A 23,209-nucleotide genomic window follows, 5' to 3' on the forward strand; every position below is an offset into this window, starting at 1 on the left:
AAATCTCTAATGAGATCACTTAACTCATTTTGAGACAATCATTGTGGATCATCAGTTGATGATATACGTATTTGGAAGAAACTCTGGATCGTGATGTACATGCTTCAGGACATTCAGACTCCCCATCAGAAGTAATCTCGTACTCTCTCGGTGCTTCAGGTATTGGCAATCCTTCCCCAGGTAGAGCTGGACATATGGCAGATGGAATGTTAGGATAGATCTCTGTCTGCTTCTTCTTCTTAGATATTCCCTTCTTGATAGGAGCAACCATACAAAAGTAGCAGTCACTGACATCGTTAGTTGGTTCACGCCATATCATGGGCACTGCAGAGGGCATTGAACACCCTTTCCCATGCATCCAGTTCCTGAGGTTGCTGGCGCTAGTGTTGCAGATCACAAGTGCAGCCCTAGTTTATCCTAATCACCTATTTTGCACCCAAAATAAAAACTGTAAACTTTTATAATCAATGGAGTTATTTGCTGTTTTTGTGAAGCAAATATCACTTCTCCACACACATAGCAAAATGTGTCAGCACTGTTAACACAAACTCGTGGCATTTTTGTTCACTTGAATAGCAGTCAACGTCAACAACTGGTAGTTAATCTGGAAACAAATGTGCAAAAATCATTATATGCATTAATAGAGTCACTGAAGTTGAAGAGGAGGGAGACAAAAAGGTGACTAAAATTGGTAGCAAAATGTTTATATCCAAAACATTGTACACAAGTAAGACCAGGGACAATCATATAATCCTTTGTTACTAGTTATTATGACTTTGACAGATCATTATAATATTTTATTTTAAACTTAACATAAAAATCTGTATATCCCTTTCCATCCGAACCCACACGATCGTGCGGGTGCAGTTTTTATTTTTTTTTACGACAAACTGAATCTCTTGCCTCGCTACCAACCGACCTGCAACGATCGTGCAGGTTGTGCGCTACGCGTTTCTCATTTTTATGTTGTCATTTGGCGTCAACAGATTGCAGCACATGTTGTTTAAGTTGATCGAGAAGTGAGCATTATGCCAGCGCCTGATTAGTGGCTCATAATTAAGTTAAATTGAATTGTTTCGGCGATTTGCTGGATCTGGTTATTTGTAATAGTGTGTACAATGTTGTGATATTGATAATTATTAGTAACTTCATATCTTTTCACAGTAATTGTGCGTTAAATTTGTACTAGCACGATTGTGCGGGTTAGGTGTTGACTGTGAAACTTCATCCTCGAGTGGGTGTTGTTGATTGTGTCATTGGCCTCCCTATATTACTGCCTTTCATACAGTTTTGAATGGGATGGTTTTTATGCACATTCCCGTTATTGTATGCAGGTTTATCAGACAATCAAATCCGTTCTGTATTAGAGGATTCGGATTTGAGTGGCATTTCGTCAGATGAAGATGACGAGTTTGTTCCTTCTCCTTCAAATATTCAGTAGGCAGACGACTCGTCTGATGATGATTTGAGTGTCGAAGAAGTTCCTGAAGTTCCTGAAGAGCGCAGGAGTTCACACAGTGTCACAGAAGGTGTCAGTGCTGTTGAGGTCAGTGACAAAGAGGTGCGATCTGAGTTACCTATTTCGTGTATCATTCCCATTTTCTTACTAAAATATCTTCTTTTTAATTCTAGAGTCCTTCACCAATTGGAACTCCTGCTGAATATTTCTGTCAATATTTCAGTGAAAAGTGTTTTGAAGAGGCAGTGAAAAATACAAATATGTATAGTGTTGCAAAGACAGGGAAATCCCTAGGGACTACAGCTCATGAACTGAAGGTGTTTTTTGGGATAAATTTAATGATGGGGTGCAGGAGGTATCCTAGGCTACCCATGTACTGGAAGAAATCTATTTATTATCAGCTATTAGTGACACTATGTGTAGAGACCGGTTCCTTGGTCTCAGGAATAGTGTGCACTTTGTTGATACTATAAAACCACCTAAAGAGGCTAAAACTAATAGACTGTGGAAATTTCAGCCAGTGATCGACACAGTAAGAAGAAGATGTCACAGTTTGCCTCGTAGCTTTAACTACTACAGTATTGAGAGCTGAAGAGTTTGAAACACTGTTAGATGATACGTTAAGCACCTCCACAAAGGCAAAAGTTTACAAACCCCATCCGAAACCAAGTTTGTACAGGCGATATGATGGGTATGATAACTGGCCGACAGTGGATGATATTTTGTCACCACGAACATGTCAGTATGAGCGCTGCAGTTCCAGAACAAAGACAAAGTGCATAAAATGCAATCAGTACTTATGTCTTGCAAAAGGAAAGGATTGTTTCAAATTATTTCACGAAACGTGAAGCAGTCTGAACCATGACTTCGTGTTACAAAATAAATAAATAAAAATTATTATTAATTTTTTTGCCACAGAATATGATTTGCAGTCAATGTAATATTTTTTATAATAACTAATAAATAAAAGTAATGAAAGAATAATTTTTTATTCGTAACTGTTCCTCAGGTAACTTATAATATCAAACAAATAGCAGGAAGTCGGAGAATAATTTTGGTGAAATAAAACCTAATCCCTCACGATTGTGCTAGTTGTTTTCCCGCTACATTTTTTATGGAAGAGTTTTTTTATTATTTTTCCCAGTGTCTGCTATGCCCAAGTATACAGAGAATTCAACTTTATTCACCATTTTCAAAAAAAAGGTGTTCAGGGTGGAAAGGGATATAATTATCTCACTGCAATAAAACAGTGTAAAATGAAAACTAGAGCTAATTTTGAATTCTGTTTCTGATATTCGCAATCAGCACATTAGAATTGATAGGAATTGGCTATTATCATTCCATTTACATTTTCATTGTTGTGCAGTATAATATAATATTCCAGCACCACCACTTGGGTGAACATGTGATTGGAACTCATCAAGACAGCACAGAAAGCACTATATATACAGGATTACCAAATCGATCCTCAGACAGCACACTCACACGCACGCACACACACACACACACACACACACACACACACACACACACACACACACACACACACACACACACACACACACACATATATATATATATATATATATATATATATATATATATGTGTGTGTGTGTGTGTGTGTGTGTGTGTGTGTGTGTGTGTGTGTGTATATGTATATATGGTTTACTCACCTATAAACTTAGTACAGAATGTTCCACGTAAGCATCTACAAACATATTACTGGTCATATACATAGGTTAGAAATGGGGTTTGCTATGTTTTCAACCACAAAGCTCATGCAACTACCCACTTTACTGTATCAAAAATCCTCATTGTTAGTCTGTTGTTGTTCATTCTATGTATGTGTCCATAGAGCTTTCTGAGATTTTTCTGTTCTTTATATGTTGGATGTCATGTCCGATCCTCTTATTTGTATACATTCCCCAAGATATTTGGATTTTTCCACGCTCTTAACCTTTCCATAAGTTCTGTATATGACTTGGTTGTCATCGTTCTTTCTTTCTGTGTACTGCATTTTCTCATATGTTATATGTAGACCTGTTTTGGCAGAGATTTCATGTAAGTTTCCCAGAACGTCTTGCGCTTCTTGTCTATTGTTGTTGACCATTGCCAGGTCATCTGCAAATGCCAGACATTTTATGATCTTATTCACGCACATTCTTCATAAAAATAATTCCTATTACTTTGTTTGATAATTTTGTCCAAGCCCATGTTGAATAAAAGTGGTGAGAGACCAACTCCTTGTCTTACCCCTGTGTGTATCGCGAATGGGTATGAAATTTCTCCGCCAAATTTTATTTTGGATGTGATGTCTGTAAGTGTCTGTTGTGTGAGTGTCCTAATTTTTCGCCAGCCATGGTGGTCGAGTGGTTCTAGGCGCTACAGTCTGGAACTGCGCAACCGCTACGCTCGCAGGCTCGAATCCTGCCTCAGGCATGGGTGTGTGTGATGTCCTTAGGTTAGTTACGTTTAAGTAGTTCTAAGTTCTAGGGAACTGATGACCTCAGAAGTTAAGTCCCATAGTGCTCAGAGCTATTTGAACTATTTGAACCTAATTTTTCTGCCTATTCAGTATTCTCCTAGTGTGTCAAAGAGAACCTGCCTGTCTATGGAGTCGTAGTCCTTCTTAATGTCCTCAAAAGTTATTACAGTGTTTTCGTCTGTCTGATCTTCAGGACTTTTCGCAGGTTCTAAATCTGTTCAGTATAGAATCTTGTTTTTCTGAAGCCATCTTGGTGTACACCTATCTTTGTATCAGCTTGTGGTTCTAGTCTGTTGAGTAATGCCTTGGAGAGAATTTTGTAGCTAATAATGAGATACCTCTCTCGTTACTGTATTAGAGAATGTCTTATTGCCCTTTTTTTAGAGCCAGTGAATGAACACACATTTCCATTCCTGTGGAATTTTATCTGTATTCCATATTTCTGTGACAAGTTTACGGATTTTCTTTGTGATGGTTTGATCTTTGAGTTTCCAGATTTCAGAGATAACGCCATTCTGTTTTTTAGTTATTTTATGATATCCTCTTCTTCTGTCACAGGAAGCAGTTTTGAATCTGGGTTTGGTACTGTTTTTGTGAAGCGTAATTTTTCTTTTTGGCTTCTTGTAGTTGAAGAGTTTATTAAAACAGCTTTTAAGAATTATACTGCTTTCTTTGGTATTTGTTTCCAATAATCCATCTGTTCTTTTGAAGCAAATATTTGGAGGCCTATAACTATTTTTATTTTGCCTCAATATTCTGTGGAAATGTCTTGTGTTGTTTTTCTTGCAGTCTTCCTGGATTTCATTTAGTCTATCTTTGTCGTATGTCCTTTTCAATCTTCTAAGATCTTTCGAGGATCGATTTTGGACTTTGTGGAAATCCTGCCATGTCTCTTCTCTTTTGTTCTGTTACTGCTAAACTTCTGCCTGGATTCTACATGTAGTGGCCCGATCATAAGTTGCATTTAACCATCTATGTTATCGTTTCCTCAGAGGCTGACCCCAGTGCATTACATTCTGAATTGTCTTCATGAGGACTGTTCAATTTCCTTCAATAATTTTGTCTTTGTTTATCTTCAAGTATTCTGGGTCCGGTCTCATAATTTTTTTCTGTGTTGTTTTAATGTTTCTTGGAAATGGTCTAATTTTCACTTTTTCAAGTGATGGTTAGACTCAAAGAATCCTTTGTGTGTTCTCACATTCAGAATGTCGCTTCTATTTTTGTTTGTTATTGCGACATGATATATTTGAAATTCTCCCTATATGATTTTGGGAGTTTTCCACTTTGTGAGTTTTTTGACATAATTTTTAAGTTAAAATTATGATAGCAAAGTATGAGATGTTCCTCATTCTTGTTGGTGTGTTTGTGTGTTGTGTATGGGCCCCTATTAGCTTGTACTTCTTTTCTGTGCCTAATTTTGCACTGAAGTCTCCTAATACAATTTTAACATGTCTTTTTGGTATTTTATTTGTTGTTTCTTCCACGTCTTCTCAACAGTTTTCGACTTCTTGTGGTCTCTTTCTATTGTGATCATTTGTCAGTGCATATGCATCGATGATTGTGATTGTTTTGTTTCCTGATTTGAAGAATCTTTCTGATATGTAGGGTCATGTCTGTGATTGATTTATGAACTGCAAATCCCGTGCCAAATGTTGTTGGCATTCCTCTTCTGACGTTGGGTTCTCGTTAGCATATCCTGTAGTTTACTGTGTTGACGTGGTTTTTATCTGCGAAACACATCTCTTGTATTATGACGATTTTGACGTGATTTTTTCCAGAACATCTGTAAGCTGTTTGAGTCTGCCTATCTTGACCTGCGTATTTGTGTTGAGTGTGCCAATATTGTGTTTGTGAAGGGGTTTGAGAAACTCTGACTCTTCTCCTTGGTATGAGGTTCCTGGTTCCCCAGAATCAGATGACCAGGAAAGTCCAGTGTATTTACTGGGACCTTGGGTAGTGGATATTTCTCTTGTTGTTCCATCACGATTTTTATTAAGTTGAAGGTGGCAGTGGTGACCTCCGCTGGAGAACGCAATCCCCAGTAGAAGCCATATCTGGGAGGCCTTCTCCTATTCACAACCTGGGAGTTGCCTGATGGGGCTCTATCAACCTCCCCCCCCCCCTCCATAGATATATTAGTGATATTAGTGTCTTGCTGCGTTGTCATCTCGACGAGTTCTGATCAAATGCACAACCACGTGACAGTAGACACACACACACACACACACACACACACACACACATCAATGATATGCACAAGCTGGCAGAAGGAAAACATGTATACAATAGCAATGTAATACTTCATGTAGATTTATTATATTTAGCTATCATTTGTTTTCTTTTTTTAGTACAGACAGATAACTGGAGTCAGATAGTGGCTATGTAGCCTATTGACCAAAGATGGGGAAACATGTTTACTTGTGGTGATGCACTGATTACTATAATTGGTATTGGCTCCACCTTCCCAGAGGTTTTTGTTACTCTACATAAAATAATTTTGTTCATAATCCAGCGCTTTGTCAGATGTAATAATTGGCAAAGCACAGTTCAAGAGAGCATAACCAGTTTTTCTGTTAGTAGTATTTTGATACTGCTAATTGATGTGATGTATCAAATAGAGTTAGATAGACCCGTATGACTCAAATATTAACAAATTTGTGCTTCATCTTAAATGACACTGTCGTATATGGGATGTTGGCACAGCTGTTAGTGTTCTAATGATACACCAGAAAGCTTCGAGGAGGTGGATTCTAGCTAAGCCTTGATGTGCAGGACTTTAAGCCAGATGTCTGTCTCTAAAACATCCTCATAGTGCTTTTACACACTAATATTGCAAAGACAAAAATAGTTAAGTATTTACGCTAATTGTTTATGTGCACATCTTAGGAATGCTGAGCCTGAATTGACAAAACTGTGAATAATAATACAGCGATCAGGAGAGTTTAGCTAGGAAGTAGAGTGTTAATAATATGTCACTACTTGAAATATTCTCAGTATTTAAATAGAGGGTATGCACATACACATATGCACGTAATGTCATTAATGATGTCAGGCAGTCATGATGATGGACCATTCATGCTGTGTACATATGCATAACTTTAATTGAAATTCTTTGCAATATGTCATTCGAAATGCTCTGATGGGTAAGCTCTTATCACCTGCACGCTATATGTCCTCTGGTAGCCGCTCTGAAAAGACGAGGAGGAGGAGGAGATTAGTGTTTAACGTCCCGTCGACAACGAGGTCATTAGAGACGGAGCACAAGCTCGGGTTAGGGAAGGATGGGGAAGGAAATCGGCCGTGCCCTTTCAAAGGAACCATCCCGGCATTTGCCTGAAGCGATCCAGGGAAATCACGGAAAACCTAAATCAGGATGGCCGGACGTGGGATTGAACCGTCGTCCTCCCGAATGCGAGCCCAGTGTGCTAACCACTGCGCCACCTCGCTCGGTCCTGAAAAGACGAAATCTTGCTGGCGTCGTCTCGCCTGTTTCCTACCAGGTTGCCAAGACAAATGCTGAGGTGGCAGAAAGAACATCAAACACTGTGGCTGGCACTGACATGGTATCAAACGACAGGGGCACTGCCTGTCCAGCATGTTACCCGGTAAATCGAGTGTACACTGTTACATGTGGATCTCTGCTACCATAAATTTCTTTCAAATAAAATGAGTGTCTATCTTAGGGGTATTTGCCTCCCTTTATAGCGTATATTCTGGATTTTTTTCTCCTTGATTTATTTTTTGCTGTGGACATTTGTGGAATACTTTGAAAAAATGTGCACTAATTTTATGCTAAACTTGTATGTTGATTAAGATGAATGATAACTTTTTGGGTGTTGTGAACACTAGATGTGTACATGCCGGTGGTGGCTCCCTGCTTCCACATTGCAACTGGTGCTGCGAAATACTGCAGGATGTATTAAATTGATTAAACTTCCTCAGCGCAGCGCAGACACATACTGTGGAATTGGTTGCCTGAATGTTGGTGCAAGCACTTTCTGGTGGCTGGCTGGTTCTGTGCAGCTGTCAGCACTATGAAAGCAAAAAAATATTGGTGGGAAGATCTTCTTACAGAGGCTTTTCATAGCTGCGAACTCCCTACGACTTTAATGTACCAATAATCATGTGTAGATCGCTGTGAGAAACGCATGCCAGCAGGCTGCACTGTTGTACATGACCATGACCATTAGCTTTTCAGTGTCCTTAATACGTTGCAAGTGTTCTGTGAGGGCATTTTGTTGGAGCTAAGTGAATTAGAACTCTGGGCAGCATTTCTCAAGAGGAAGCATAATGAATGCTTTTTGATTCGATCAGTGCATATACTTCTCATATTAATGTCAAGACATTTAATAACTGGTGCAGTATGTTCTTTGTTAAATTGGATTGAGGTTGTATTGTAATTTTTCTGATGGAGCTGGCTCGCAATAGTCACATGCTACTTACAGGCACGTAGCATCTGTGTGTGTGGGGGGGGGGGGGGGAGGGGGGAGTGGCATTGAAGCTGTTGCTGGAATGTGCTCAGTATAGTGCCAACAAGCTGTGGTGTGTGTGACATCCTTTGGCTGTGACTCCACAGTCTCCCTAAGTTAATTTGTAGGTAAAGGCAAGGAGTGGGGCATGTGTTAAAATGTAGTGATGTACCAAATCTCTGACACATACACAGTCGGAGCACACATACCATTCCAACTCTGAAAAAAGTCTATAGCTTATTTGTGCCATACTTTGATAGTGAGTTCCCTCACACACATTAATATTGCTGATCATAGTATGGTACAGTGTACGATGGCAGTTGTGTATCTCAGACTATATACAGGGTGTTACAAAAAGGTACGCCCAAACTTTCAGGAAACATTCCTCACACACAAAGAAAGAAAATATGTTATGTGGACATGTGTCAGGAAACGCTTACTTTCCATGTTAGAGCTCATTTTATTACTTCTCTTCAAGTCACATTAATCATGGAATGGAAACACACAGTAACAGAACGTGCCAGCGTGACTTCAAACACTTTGTTACAGGAAATGTTCAAAATGTCCTCCATTAGCGAGGATACATGCATCCACCCTCCATCGCATGGATCCCTGATGCGCTGATGCAGCCCTGGAGAATGGCGTATTGTATCACAGCCATCCACAATACGAGCACGAATAGTCTTTACATTTGGTACCGGGGTTGCGTAGCCAAGAGCTTTAAAATGCCCCCATAAATGAAAGTCAAGAAGGTTGAGGTCAGGAGAGCGTGGAGGCCATGGGATTGGTCTGCCTCTACCAATCCATCGGTCACCAAATCTGTTGCTGAAAAGCATACGAACACTTTGACTGAAACGTGCAGGAGCTCCATCGTGCATGAACCACATGTTGTGTTGTACTTTTAAAAGCACATGTGCTAGCAGCACAGGTAGAGTATCCCGTATGAAATCATGATAACGTGCTCCATTGAGAGAAACTAAAATAAGCTCTAACACGGAAATTAAGCGTTTCCGGATACATGTCCACATAACATCTTTTCTTTATTTGTGTGTGAGGAATGTTTCCTGAAAGTTTGGCCATACCTTTTTGTAACACCCTGTATATCTGTCTGTAGGGAAAGTTTCATACCTTTATTTCATTAGTATATGTAGATCGACGATAAATCGTCGAAAAAGAGATTTTTTGTGTTTATATTCTGTCCATTTACCAATTATTGGACAACTGAGTTATTATTATTGAAACATATCACACCATCACAAGCTCTGTTCCCTGTTAATACCCATGTCGTAATTGATTGCGTTGTTTATATACTTATTGTTTAGCATTGCAGAGTTTGCGTTATTATTATAGCACTAAAATCTATTTGTTGTATGTATGAGGGTGACCACATCCTGTGTTAACGTGAAAGAGATTCCGAATCTTAAGAAACTGTATTGTACTACTGCCAGAAGCTCACAGTTACAGATTAGTAGTAAGACCCTCTTGCAGCACTGTCTGTCTTGGGTACTGCACATTCAACTAGCTATTACTCCTGACATGTAGGTTCATGCTTTAAGTTGTTATGCAGGTACTTTATAAAATGTAAGTATGTCTGCTACCTTAGTTCATGTTATTGTTAACAGGATAGCGTGAAAAAGTATGAACAATTTCGTATGTCATACTGTGTTTTTGTTTACATATATACATATATCATTTGAATTACACATGTCAAACTCCCTCTCTATTTCTAACTATAACTTTTCTCCTTCGTATCCTGGCCATTCTCAGTCATGGCAGTCACTCACTTACCTTGAGTCATTATAAACTCTGGTAAAAAACAGGACTGACAGGCATATTGAAAACAATTTTTTGGTGGAAATCTTTGTCATGTATCTGATTATATTGCTCTATGGATTACAGGTTATTCTTCACAAGCAAACTGTATCTGAAAACCAGAATGGCAGGTATATGTCGGAGAAGACTGTGGTTTTTATCGATCATTTTGATAATGTTGATAGGCAGTACCACACAATAATACTGTACTGATATGGAACTGATGGTCATAATTTAGACTATCTCTTGGTGGAAAACTATGCTATGAATCCGATTCTATTGCTCTGTTGGAGTGCTGACTACTCTTCATTAGCAAATTGTGTTTCAATTTCAAAATGGGATGTTTATTTCATAGAAGGGTGCAGTTTTTTTAATGTAACTTTCCTTATTGGTGGAATACAGCACCAAACAGAAATTCTCTACTAGAAAAGAGACTGGCAGTTTTATGTAATGCAGCTTGTTGTAAACTTCACTAAAATGGATGCTGATGGGCCTAGTGTAGACTTCAATGCAGATGACCCAGGTGTTATGCATAATTTAAAAATTTAGTACATAGCTGGAGCAGCAACCATAGGATGAAATATTCTTGCAGAAACAGTAAACAGTCAGTCTGTTACAAAACGGTAGGTTTATTAAAACCCCATACCATGCTTTCATGGAAAGGTCTTCAGAAGGAAATATTGACAACTGGATTACATGTCCTGGCAGAGGTACACCTATAGTTAAATGTACCTCTGCCAAAACATGTAATCCGGTTGTCAGTATTTCCTTTCGAAGAAGAGCTTTTCATGAACATTGAAATCAAAGTAAAGGGGTTTTAATAAACCTTCCATTTTGTAACTGATTGGCTGGTTACGATTTCTGCAAGGAGATATTATACATAAGTGTTGTATTAAAAATGAGAAAACATTTTTCTCAATCAAGACCTTCTTAAAGTGATATATCATACATCAAAACTCTATATTGGTAAAGATAATAGCTAAAGCAAAGAGTATGTTTAGCAGACCTAAACCATTAATAAAAATTTCGTTCATCAATTTGTCCACTGGTGTAGTAATAAAGACATTGGTATAGAAGAACATCTTCCAGAAATCAAGACCAAGACATGTTTATGCTCTGTCTGCCTATAGTTTTACTGACATACCTGTAAATTAGGAAAAGATTATTAACAAAAATGAAATATGTATTATAAATAAGTCCTTTATTTTTGCTGGGGAAACATTTTTTCTGAATTCAAGGTCTGCTTCCACTTTTCTACCTTGGTTACACCTAGGTATTTTCTTGTAACTATTGTTTTCTCATGGTAGTATATAATAAAACTACTGGGATTTTCTTCCCCTATGTATTCTTAATCGTTTATACTCAGTGACAGTTTTGTGCAGAAATAGTAGGAACCCACCTATTTCATACTTATGGCTTGAGTTTCAGGAAGTAATGAAGAAATAGTACACTGTGGACTATTGCACACTTGTGATGTGATGATTTTAATAATGACTCATTACTGGAAATGTTATTGAGATTTAGAGAGAGATGTAACAATAGAATATTAGAAGGGTGAGTAAGACATGCATTCTGGCTAGCTGAAGCTTATTGAGGCTGGGCCTGCATTCTACAGTGTGGGCTGTTTCTCACAACTGTTGTGGCTGTGCTGGCTACTTCCTGCTGGCCACCATTTACCATACATGGGCGAATTTTTGATGGTGGAGCCTTGTGTTACAGAGACAGAGGGCATTCCCCTTCTCAATCGTACACCTCTAGTGTGTGTGTGTGTGTGTGTGTGTGTGTGTGAAGCAACAGTCATTGCTTGTACCAAATACATGTGTTGGTGTGTGACAAAGATAGAGGCATTTCTCTCTCTTTTCTCTCTCGCCCTTCTAGTGTGAAATGCTTTTGCTCGTTGCTGGTGGCCAAGGAGTATGATGTCTGTGAGTAAAGGTGGGGAGTTTACATTTGGCAGTAGTTCCCTGGGCTCGACAAGCAAGAGGCAGTGGGTACTGAGCTGATTATCGGGATGTTTCTTGGATTTTTTTAATTAGTTTTATATGTAGTGCATTTCTCTCACATTCCAATCCTATGCCTTTGGTGGGTTGGTATAGCTGTTTAAAGTGTAAATTTAGCGGTTCACATATATACTTGGATTTGTCTTTCATTATTTGCAAGTCTTCTCTAATCCCTTAGTGTCATACTTCTCTAGAGGGATGGGTTTATACACTGAAGTGCTTACAAAAGGTGCATATCAAGAGTGTTGTTTGTGGAAATTGTTTAGCAGGAATATCACTGTAAGAGTATTTCTTTAAGTATCACACTGTGCTAGTTTTTTAATGTCAGATATCAACGTACACTCCTGGAAATGGAAAAAAGAACACATTGACACCGGTGTGTCAGAACCACCATACTTGCTCCGGACACTGCGAGAGGGCTGTACAAGCAATGATCACACGCACGGCACAGCGGACACACCAGGAACCGCGGTGTTGGCCGTCGAATGGCGCTAGCTGCGCAGCATTTGTGCACCGCCGCCGTCAGTGTCAGCCAGTTTGCCGTGGCATACGGAGCTCCATCGCAGCTTTAACACTGGTAGCATGCCGCGACAGCGTGAACGTGAACCGTATGTGCAGTTGACGGACTTTGAGCGAGGGCATATAGTGGGCATGCGGGAGGCCGGGTGGACGTACCGCCGAATTGCTCAACACGTGGGGCGTGAGGTCTCCACAGTACATCGATGTTGTCGCCAGTGGTCGGAGGAAGGTGCACGTGCCCGTCGACCTGGGACTGGACCACAGCGACGCACGGATGCACGCCAAGACCGTAAGATCCTACGCAGTGCCGTAGGGGACCGCACCGCCACTTCCCAGCAAATTAGGGACACTGTTGCTCCTGGGGTATCGGCGAGGACCATTCGCAACCGTCTCCATGAAGCTGGGCTACGGTCCCGCACACCGTTAGGCCGTCTTCCGCTCACGCCCCAACATCGTGCAGCCCGCCTCCAGTGGTGTCGCGACAGGCGTGAATGGAGGGACGAATGGAGACGTGTCGTCTTCAGCGATGAGAGTCGCTTCTGCCTTGGTGCCAATGATGGTCGTATGCGTGTTTGGCGCCGTGCAGGTGAGCGCCACAATCAGGACTGCATACGACCGAGGCACACAGGGCCAACACCCGGCATCATGGTGTGGGGAGCGATCTCCTACACTGGCCGTACACCACTGGTGATCGTCGAGGGGACACTGAATAGTGCACGGTACATCCAAACCGTCATCGAACCCATCGTTCTACCATTCCCAGACCGGCAAGGGAACTTGCTGTTCCAACAGGACGATGCATGTCCGCATGTATCCCGTGCCACCCAACGTGTTCTAGAAGGTGTACGTCAACTACCCTGACCAGCAAGATCTCCGGATCTGTCCCCCATTGAGCATGTTTGGGACTGGATGAAGCGTCGTCTCACGCGGTCTGCACGTCCAGCACGAACGCTGGTCCAACTGAGGCGCCAGGTGGAAATGGCATGGCAAGCCGTTCCACAGGACTACATCCAGCATGTCTACGATCGTCTCCATGGGAGAATAGCAGCCTGCATTGCTGCGAAAGGTGGATATAGACTGTACTAGTGCCGACATTGTGCATGCTCTGTTGCCTGTGTCTATGTGCCTGCGGTTCTGTCAGTGTGATCATGTGGTGTATCTGACCCCAGGAATGTGTCAATAAAGTTTCCCCTTCCTGGGACAATGGATTCACGGTGTTCTTATTTCAATTTCCAGGAGTGTATTTTTCAAATATCACACAGTGCTAATTGTTAAACAATTAAATCAGAGTGGAAACTTGGGTAACAGTCAAAAATCGGTCAAAAATTCGTACATACCAATGGGAAGTGTTTGTGTGTTGGAATGCTAATAGAAAATAGTATGACATCATTACTGTATTGTAATTCTGCAGTGCTCCAGTCGCACACTGTATTGTCAAACTGTTGTATGTCATAAATTATATTAATATTTCCTGCCATTTTGCACAATTGCCATGACGTCATTATATTATAGCAATTCAACCATGCCGCTGTCACAATACTGTAATGAAAAAGAGTCTTATTTTGTAAATTATGCTAACATTTACCGCCAGTTTTACGTACGATAACTCAGCTGCTGATGATGCTTTCACTACGGTGCGTAGGGTGCAAATGATGTGGAACACAGGATTGGAATAGTAATAAATAGATGGAGAGAGACTTCATTTAAATCTCCCTATTGTCTAGAGAGAGGGGGATAGTGGCCGTCATTTTCCCGCCATTTTTATGTCACAATTTCCAATGGCCATGGGCGTGCTATCAGATTGCATCTTGAACTTAAATGTACCACACACAGCTGCTTCAGATTCGAGGACAGCTGTAGGGAGAGGGAGGGGGGACAGATATCAGCTACATTCTGACCTCGGAAGCCTGGGGGATGTTTCCAGAATGAGATTTTCACTCTGCAGCGGAGTGTGCGCTGATATGAAACTGCAAGGTTCGCAGGAGAACTTCTGTAAAGTTTGGAAGGTAGGAGGCCAGATACTGGCAGAAGTAAAACTGTGAGTACCGGGCGTGAGTCGTGCTTCGGTAGCTCAGATGGTAGAGCACTTACCCGCAAGAGGCAAAGGCCCCGAGTTCGAGTCTTGGTCGGGCACACAGTTTTAATCTGCCAGGAAATTTCATATCAGCGCACACTCTGCTGCAGAGTGAAAATCTCATTCTGGAAACACCCCCCAGGCTGTGGCTAAGCCATGTCTCCACTGTATCCTTTCTTTCACGAGTGCTAGTTCTGCAAGGTTCGCAGGACAACTTCTGTAAAGTTTGGAAGGTAGGAGACGAGATACTGGCAGAAGTGCTTCGTTAGCTCAGATGGTAGAGCACTTGCACGCGCAAGGCAAAGGTCTCGAGTTCGAGTCTCGGTTGGGCACAAAGTTTTAATCTGCCAGGAAGTTTCATATCAGTGCACACTCCGCTGCAGAGTGAAAATCTCATTCTGGAAACATCCCCCAGGCTGTGGCTAAGCCATGTCTCCGCTGTATCCTTTCTTTCAGGAGTGCTAGTTCTGCAAGGTTCGCAAGAGAACTTCTGTAAAGTTTGGAAGGTAGGAGACGAGATACTGGCAGAAGTAAAGCTGTGAGTACCGGGCGTGAGTCGTGCTTTGGTAGTTCAGATGGTAGAGCATTTGCCTGCGAAAGGCAAAGGACCCGAGTTCGGGTCTCGGTCAGGCACACAGTTTTAATCTGCCAGGAAGTTTCATATCTGTGCACACTCCACTGCAGAGTGAAAATCTCATTCTGGATAAACAGGTGTCATGAACTCTTCCAAAGGCTTAGTCATCTCCAAAGTGCTGAATTCTTAATTAAAGTGACCTGGTGATATAATTCCATGCGCCCTAACGCCCATTCTCTATTATTCCAACGAAAATTTCAATTTTTGAAAGTTTAAAAGTTTCTTTTGAAAGTTGCATGTCTCAGAAGCCCTCTTTTTGGCCTCTAATGTATTCCTTCAACCATGGATGCTGCTTGAAGAAAATAGCATGGATGTTTCTAATCAGCTCAATTCCCAGACTATGAAATTTGTGGAGGTTTCTCTAGTGCATGCTGTATCTTTTATTATCCGCCATCTCTTATTATCCATCACCTTGGACAGGGAGCTGTTGCACAGAACTAGATAGTGAACTTGGCATATCCTGATAATGTGCATGATATGCACAGCAATAAGCCATTATGTACAACACATAATGGCTTATTAGTGTGTGTGTCATGCACATTATCAGAATATCACAAGTTCACTTTCATGACATATCCTACTCCAGAATCCGCTGCCACATCTCAGAAATCACAAAATCGAAACCATCCAACTGACAGATTTTTTTATGGTATGCCCATACAAATCGTCTACATCCAGATACAGGGTTCAACTCAAATTCTTTTATGTATTGAACTCTTCACAATTCGTGGGATATTTGCCTTGGTGTACCTATTTCCGCATTCGAAAATTATCAGCATGTCGACATCAGTCAAAAGTTCGATGATAACGTTGTTTTCAATACTGCACCCCACGAACGTCCTGGTGCAATGTCATAGAAGGCAGGATACAGAGCTTATGTTCCCATGCATACACTCCAGAATTTCTCGAAAATATCTACGAGCAAGTGTACATATGCATTAGTATAAAGCTTTGCTTGTACCCCTTAACTATAGATGTTGAATTTGTGATAAACATTCACTGCATGTCCATACTGCACATCCATTATAGCACTGCTTGTAAGGTTACTGGAAAGTGTGGTTATGATAGGGAGTGTGGTTTCTTGAGTTCCTCCATCGAGTCCACATATTCATATGGGAAGACGTCCTCCTTTGTCACGAACTGAAAGTTAGTATTCTTGGGGGTGTGCACCTTGAGTGATGTGCATGTTCTATTGACACATATTTTCAACAAGTTTCTGTGAACATAAAACGCTAGTAGCAAACGTGAAATGAGCATCATACCCACTCAAATCGTGGAAGAAAATGGGTATGTGTCGTGGCAGTTGGTAGTTCAAGTTGCATGCATTTTGTGCTGCAGCACAAAATTTTCTTATTAGAGGGCAATGTGTGGAGTGTCTGTTTCTCTTTTTAATGCCATTCTTGTAGCACCCGTCATTTTCCCATAAATCTGGTCATGGGAAGCGATGTGTTAAATCATATCACTCTCCCATGTAAGTTGTTCAAAATATATGAAACATAATGATTTAGATAAGCTTACAACCTGGGACACCACCAGATATGGTATGTATCATTCTACGAGGGTATTACACTGGGCAGTGGTACTGCTCTCACAGCATGTCACAGAAACCATGAGATACTCAGAGCCAATGGGGACACGCTCCGGGTGGTCGGTATTCTAATAATTTTGAGAAACTAGTTTGATTCAGTGAGCATTTCTGCACACTTGCATAGAGCTGCCCAGCAGATCCTTTGTTATTTGTTCACCCTCAGTAAACATATTCAGCAAAGTAGTACAAAAATGTCATTTACAACCATTTTTAATCATTTGGAAGTAAAGTAGGTGTGACATGTTCTTGATCAAGATATAGTGCTGTTTCTCCACTTTCTCACACTGGCCATCTAGTTGGGGAAAGTAAAGGAGTCTGACGACTTTACGCTTAACATCTTTTTTCTGTACATATGTGTTGTGTTCTTTTGAATTGTTTTCTTCTTCCTCCAGGCCATAAACATGAACTGATATACAGAGATTCCGTATTTCAAATTTAGGTACACGCTGAAGTTTAATGAGAAAGTCAGTGTCATCAAATTTACGAAGTCTACAAATATCATCCATGTCGTATCTACTCAAATGCTCAGGATGATTCCTACAATTTCTTTTGAAAGTCAGGATTGAACAAGCAAAGAAAAATTCTCCTTCTTTACTCTGGGCATTAATGCAGCCCTGCTTAGCAGCAGTATCCCCTGGAACCAAAAAATACTAGTGCCTTCCATATAATGGCTCAAAAAATCTGAGTGTTTGTCCTGTTAAAGTATACGTCAGAGTGCCCTGCCAGACTGGTTAACAAGGAGAGTTCCCCAGCAGAGGGACAGAATTCTCGAAAAAATCTGTTCAGTGATGTTGATCATCCTACTGGGTATTCGTTTGCGAGTAATAGACAAAAAAATCAGAATTTCGTGTAATGCTCTGTAGATTTAAAAATAACAACGCTTTACAGACTGGTTGCATAGTATAATGGTGAAGACATTCACCTCACATGCAAAAGGTTGTTTGTTTGAATCTTGTCAGATACATAGAAATGTTTTTATTTTTTAATCTTTATCAGAATGACTCTGCTCACTATTTATATTTAATTAACTGGCTTTTGGAATTGCTTTTATTATTATTCGTTCATCACATCATTTTAATCAATGTCTTGACTTCTTCAGTTGATTTTATTTTTTCTTCTATCATTCTCTTTGTGCATGTGAAATTAATTATTTTTATTTTTCTGCCATAATGTCTAAACATTTGAAAATATCGATCTGTAGGTTAAAAAACAAAAGCTGAAATAATCTATATTGACTGTGCAGTGGTGCAAAGAATGTACATCTTGCCATGAAAAATACATCTTTTTGGACGGAAATCGTTATACAAACATTTCAGAAATAAATTCTTATTGTACTATGGACAAAACAAGATAAATGATGATTTAAAGGGATTATAAGTAAAACGAAATTCAAGAAAAATGAGAAATAGAAATAATGAATGCAATAACATGGACAAAAATGTAAGGTGACAAAATGGAAGCAAATAAATCGAGGTTAATACATAAAATTAATCAAGATCGCATGAACAAGTATTATTCCAATTGGAAAAAGACTGACAGGAAGAAAAGTGTAAAAGCTGAACAATGCTGAAGTGCTGTGTAGGGCCAGAGTGGATAGAGAACTAATGAGGACAATTAAAAGAAGAATGACATCATACCCAGGGCACATTATGAGAGGATAGAAATATGAACTGCTGCAATTAATTCTACAATTCAGAATACAAGGAAAGCGTCCACCAGGTAGAAGGAAGCAATCATGGTCACAGAATATCAAGACATGGTCTGGCATCAACAACTTTGAAAAGCTGGTTCAAGAAGCAAGGGAACACCGCCTGTGAGCAGCCAACACACTACATATGTATGGCAACAAGAAGAAGAAAAGGAAGAAAAATGAGTTGAAATGATGTATTTCATATGATGACTAATATAACATCATAAAGAAACAGAAAAAATTACATTTAAAGTTAACTGAATAAAATTAGTGATCAAAGTAATTTCGATAAAGATTTAAAAATAAGAATGTTTGATGTACTTGGCAAGGTCTGTACAGATGTCTTTTTGCATGTGAGGCCATTACGTTAAACACCATGCTACAGAAGCAGTTTGTGTATTATTATCAATATTCGAGTAGTAGAGCATCACACGAATTCGTAAATATTTTTCGTCAATTACTTGCAGACAACGGTTCACCAGGGTGAATGGCTGCACTGTGTGATTCCTTGGACCTTAACTGACATCATTGTACAGATTGTATCAAGAAATTGATCCCACCACTGGAGACCTCTCCTTTTGTGCCCCGCAGACCTCGTTTACCTGCATTTTACAAAAGCGGCCTAGTGTCACACTTGAGGTGAAGTCGTGGAACCACCTAGCAACTGAGGTACCCCATGATTTCACACCACTTTCCCCTGAATGTAGACAATGGTTTCCTCTTCAACACCATTACCATGTTGTTTCAAGGAGTTCAAGAGTTCACAGCATATGAGTATAACTGGGCCATACTTAATGATGAGATACCACAGACTGTTAACGATTTTGAGAAGCTCCCTTTTTAAAATGGATAGACATGCGTTAGGAAACAGATTGGGTCTCATTAACCAGCGTTAGAGTGATATATATAAGATACTGTCCCCATATCCATCCACAACCAATCGGTAGTTTAAAAGTAATGTGTGACTAACCAGAGACTGGCCTAAAGTAGTAGATAGGCACGGAAATTGCTACTAGCTGGTTGGTAAGTATACATAGCCCGCTATTGTAGCATTGACTTCTGAGACAAGTGTGTGGTTAATGGTCTGGGCGATGGCAAGCATGATGACGCTGGACCACACTAAGAGGAGTGAAATGATTTAAGTTCAGGCCATGGTGTCGTTGTTGCAGGCCCACCTTCAGACTGACTAAAATTTCCTGCAGAAAAATAATAAGGTAAATAAGTATCTTGTGTGAAGATTCCAAAAGTAGAATCAAATGCCAGCATCAATAATTTGCGATACTTACATAAAAATGCATCAGCATACATATTGTTCGAGAAAGATTTCACCCACTCATCATCAGTTGATATGATGGGTCTTAACATTTCATCAGATTCAGTGTGGGGAGCTATGTCCTCCACCTTCGCTTTATCGTTATGTAAAATCCCTAGAAACAAGGAAAACATATCGTAAGCAATATATGCAAGTGTAATTAGTTATTACTGCAGAAGAAATATTAATTACTTCTTCTCACATATTCGATTGTCTTAAATAACAGTCCCTCCCTGTTAAGTCATGCTGGAGAATGAGATCATAGCCTGAGATTGGTTAAACATTTCATTCTGCTTAATTTCTGTGGCTGTGGCATCTATCCATCTTTTGTAGTGATATCATTGGCTCAAATGGTTCAAATGGCTCTGAGCACTATGGGACTTAACATTTGAGGTCAGCAGTCCCCTAGAACTTAGAACTACTTAAACCTAAGTAACCTAAGGATACCACACACATCCATGCCTGAGGCAGGATTCGAAGCTGTGACTGTAATGGTCGCGCAGTTCCAGACTGAAGCGCCTAGAACCACTCGGCCACACCAGCTGGCCTGTGATATCATTATCAAGTGCATCTAGAGTCGAAAGAAAAACATCTCATAGGCAAGGTATGCGAGCATAAATTAGTATAGAAAAACGTGAATTATTACCATTTAAGATATTCGGTTATCAATAAGTGGACACCAGCTCTGCAAGCTTATAGATGAGAATGGGGCTCATGGCTTGACATGGGTAAATCTTGGATATTGGAAATCGTTATCAGTAGCACCTGGAAACAAAATGAAAAGCAGTGCATGCAAGTGTAAATAACTGTGGAAATGTGGATCACTATAACTCACCTATTTGATCATATATAATTGGAGTACATCCTTGGGAGCTCAGTGCTGAAAATAATGTCGTACCCTGAGATGAGACCTTTGCCATGACTATTAAACCCAACAGATGGTCATGGTGTATACATATCAGTTGTAAATGCACACACACACACACACACACAGAGAGAGAGAGAGAGAGAGAGAGAGAGAGAGAGAGAGAGAGAGAGAGAGGGAGGGAGGGAGGGAGAGAGAGAGAGAGAGAGAGAGAAGATCGTATTATTATTCATGTCGATGTGCTGCACGTGTGCCAGCCTCTACTGGAAGAGGCAGTGTCCCCTGTTCCAGGCGCCAGACTCATGCACAGCGTGTGGACTGAGTGTACACATTCTGGGAGCACACAGCCAGCAGACTAGGCTTCACCATAGTAATAGTACACTCATCCATATCCATTTTCACAACATCGTTGATGAATGGTACAGAGGGCATAAATCATTACATAGAATAAGTATTGTAAAAAAGATTATTGACACACACACACACACACACACACACACACACAATCACACAGATATATAAAGATGTGTACTTCTTCATTAGTTAATGGTGCTGGTTCAGTCATCCCAAACCAGCCAGCTCCCTTTTGAGAACCTATTATCAGAAGAGCCAACATGTCATTACCTATCAATGATGATGTATGCTGCAATCTGTAACATCAAAGAAAATCGTCAGATTATGAGTATACAATGAACAAGCACAGGCATTCTCACACACTTAAAGTGTTTTCAATACATAGATCATCAACATTGAAGTGAGTGCCTAGCATCCATCATCAACAGATTTACCACACAGGTTCTTTGTAACTGTTATGTCGATAGGCAGAATAAGACTGAAGTTGACAGAAGCCGCACAAGACATCTTATACATAGCTCAGTGATGGTGGAAGACAGGTGCAGTAGATGTAGTCTCTGTGTGCTGGTGGGAGCTAAATCTGACCAATGGGGTAAATTCCTGTCAATCTGTCCAACAAATAGGGAAAGATGACACTGACACAACTGTTTTACTAACTGGAGCATACTTGGAGCCGTTTTTCTCCCCTCCTGTATTACACAGGTGTGTCACTCCTGCACATTAATGCTGTAGAAGTTTTCCAGAGGCCATAAATTTCATGGTGTATCCCTCTTGTGCGCTAAGGTACTGATAGTGGACAGGAAGTTTAGCAGATGCTATATATGCCAAGTATGTATTATTCAGCTTGTCTATAAGACTCCATTAATGTAATGAATGAGTCTATCTGCAAATGCATAGAAGTTATGATGGAAGCAGCGAAAACTGGAGGAGTCAGCTTTGTACATTATTTCGACTGTGTTGGGAGTTTATATGTGGAGACTTGGACAAACTGTTTAAGTTAAGGGCAGTATGTATGTGATTACGCTGTATTTTGAGACTGCAACGATGTATAGTGAGGCTTATAAGTTTACTTAGGAGAAGAAGAAATTTTTAGTCAAGATCGCAATAATAAGCTTTATTGTAGTCAGTCGGTCTCATGCATTGGCTATTGATGGTTATTCTTGTGGAGCCGTAGTAGGTTTGACATGTTATGTTATTAGAATGATGTTAATTTTGATGCACCGAAGCATTGCTCATTTCATGTTTTATGTACATGGAAATTCAATGGAAGATTTTGTGTGAAGATGTCACAAAATGTTTGTAATAACCTTTATGAAGATATGAAGATGGTAACTTAGTTTTATCAAAGTCTGTTATCAAAGATAAAGTTTTTTATAGCAGTCTCAGCTATGAAGTTGTTCTTCTCATAAGTAGTCGCTACAGATCGCCCCTTCGAGCTCAACATAAGTAAACTAATATTTTGTGAGTTTGTAGCTGTAGTGGTAGGGGACTCCATGGGACATCTATCTATTTATGCTGCTTTGGCAGCACTTACAACTCTGTGGAGATCATTGGTAGTTGGCCACCTGTTCCCTTTCCGACTTTTCAAATGCAGCTGTAGTGTGTAGACATGCTTTACAATGAGATGTGTGTAAATGATGCAACACCCATGCTACTGCTGCCAACCAGTATGTGTTGCTTATAAAGTGAGGACTGTGAAGGAGCTGATGTGCACTACAAGATAATGTGTAAAGGTGCAAGTGGGTGGGTGGCATTGTAAGACACACACACTGTGCCAGGTATGAAGAGTCTAGTCTCTCTCTTACTTTCAGGTGCTTTCAATGACTGGTAGCCATGCATGAGAAGTGATGCATGACCAGCAGGCATCCTCTGAAGCACACCTCAGTGCATTTTCCGCATTTAATAAACACAACTGCGTAACTACACCATTCCTGTAATACTACTACA

The 23,209-nt window shown here is 40.2% G+C and overlaps 1 long non-coding RNA gene across 1 annotated transcript; it reads right to left on the reverse strand.

The window, feature by feature from the left end:
* Nucleotides 1-460: 460 nt before the first annotated feature.
* On the reverse strand, nucleotides 461-20,139 carry LOC126412849 (uncharacterized). Its single transcript, XR_007575358.1, has 3 exons — nucleotides 20,018-20,139; nucleotides 19,702-19,927; nucleotides 461-604 (listed from the first exon to the last, which is right to left on the reverse strand). It is a non-coding gene; the product is annotated as an uncharacterized LOC126412849 (long non-coding RNA).
* Nucleotides 20,140-23,209: the final 3,070 nt, after the last annotated feature.

Source organism: Schistocerca serialis, chromosome 7, assembly GCF_023864345.2.
Source record: "Schistocerca serialis cubense isolate TAMUIC-IGC-003099 chromosome 7, iqSchSeri2.2, whole genome shotgun sequence".
In the NCBI taxonomy this organism is placed as follows: Eukaryota; Metazoa; Arthropoda; class Insecta; order Orthoptera; family Acrididae; genus Schistocerca; species Schistocerca serialis.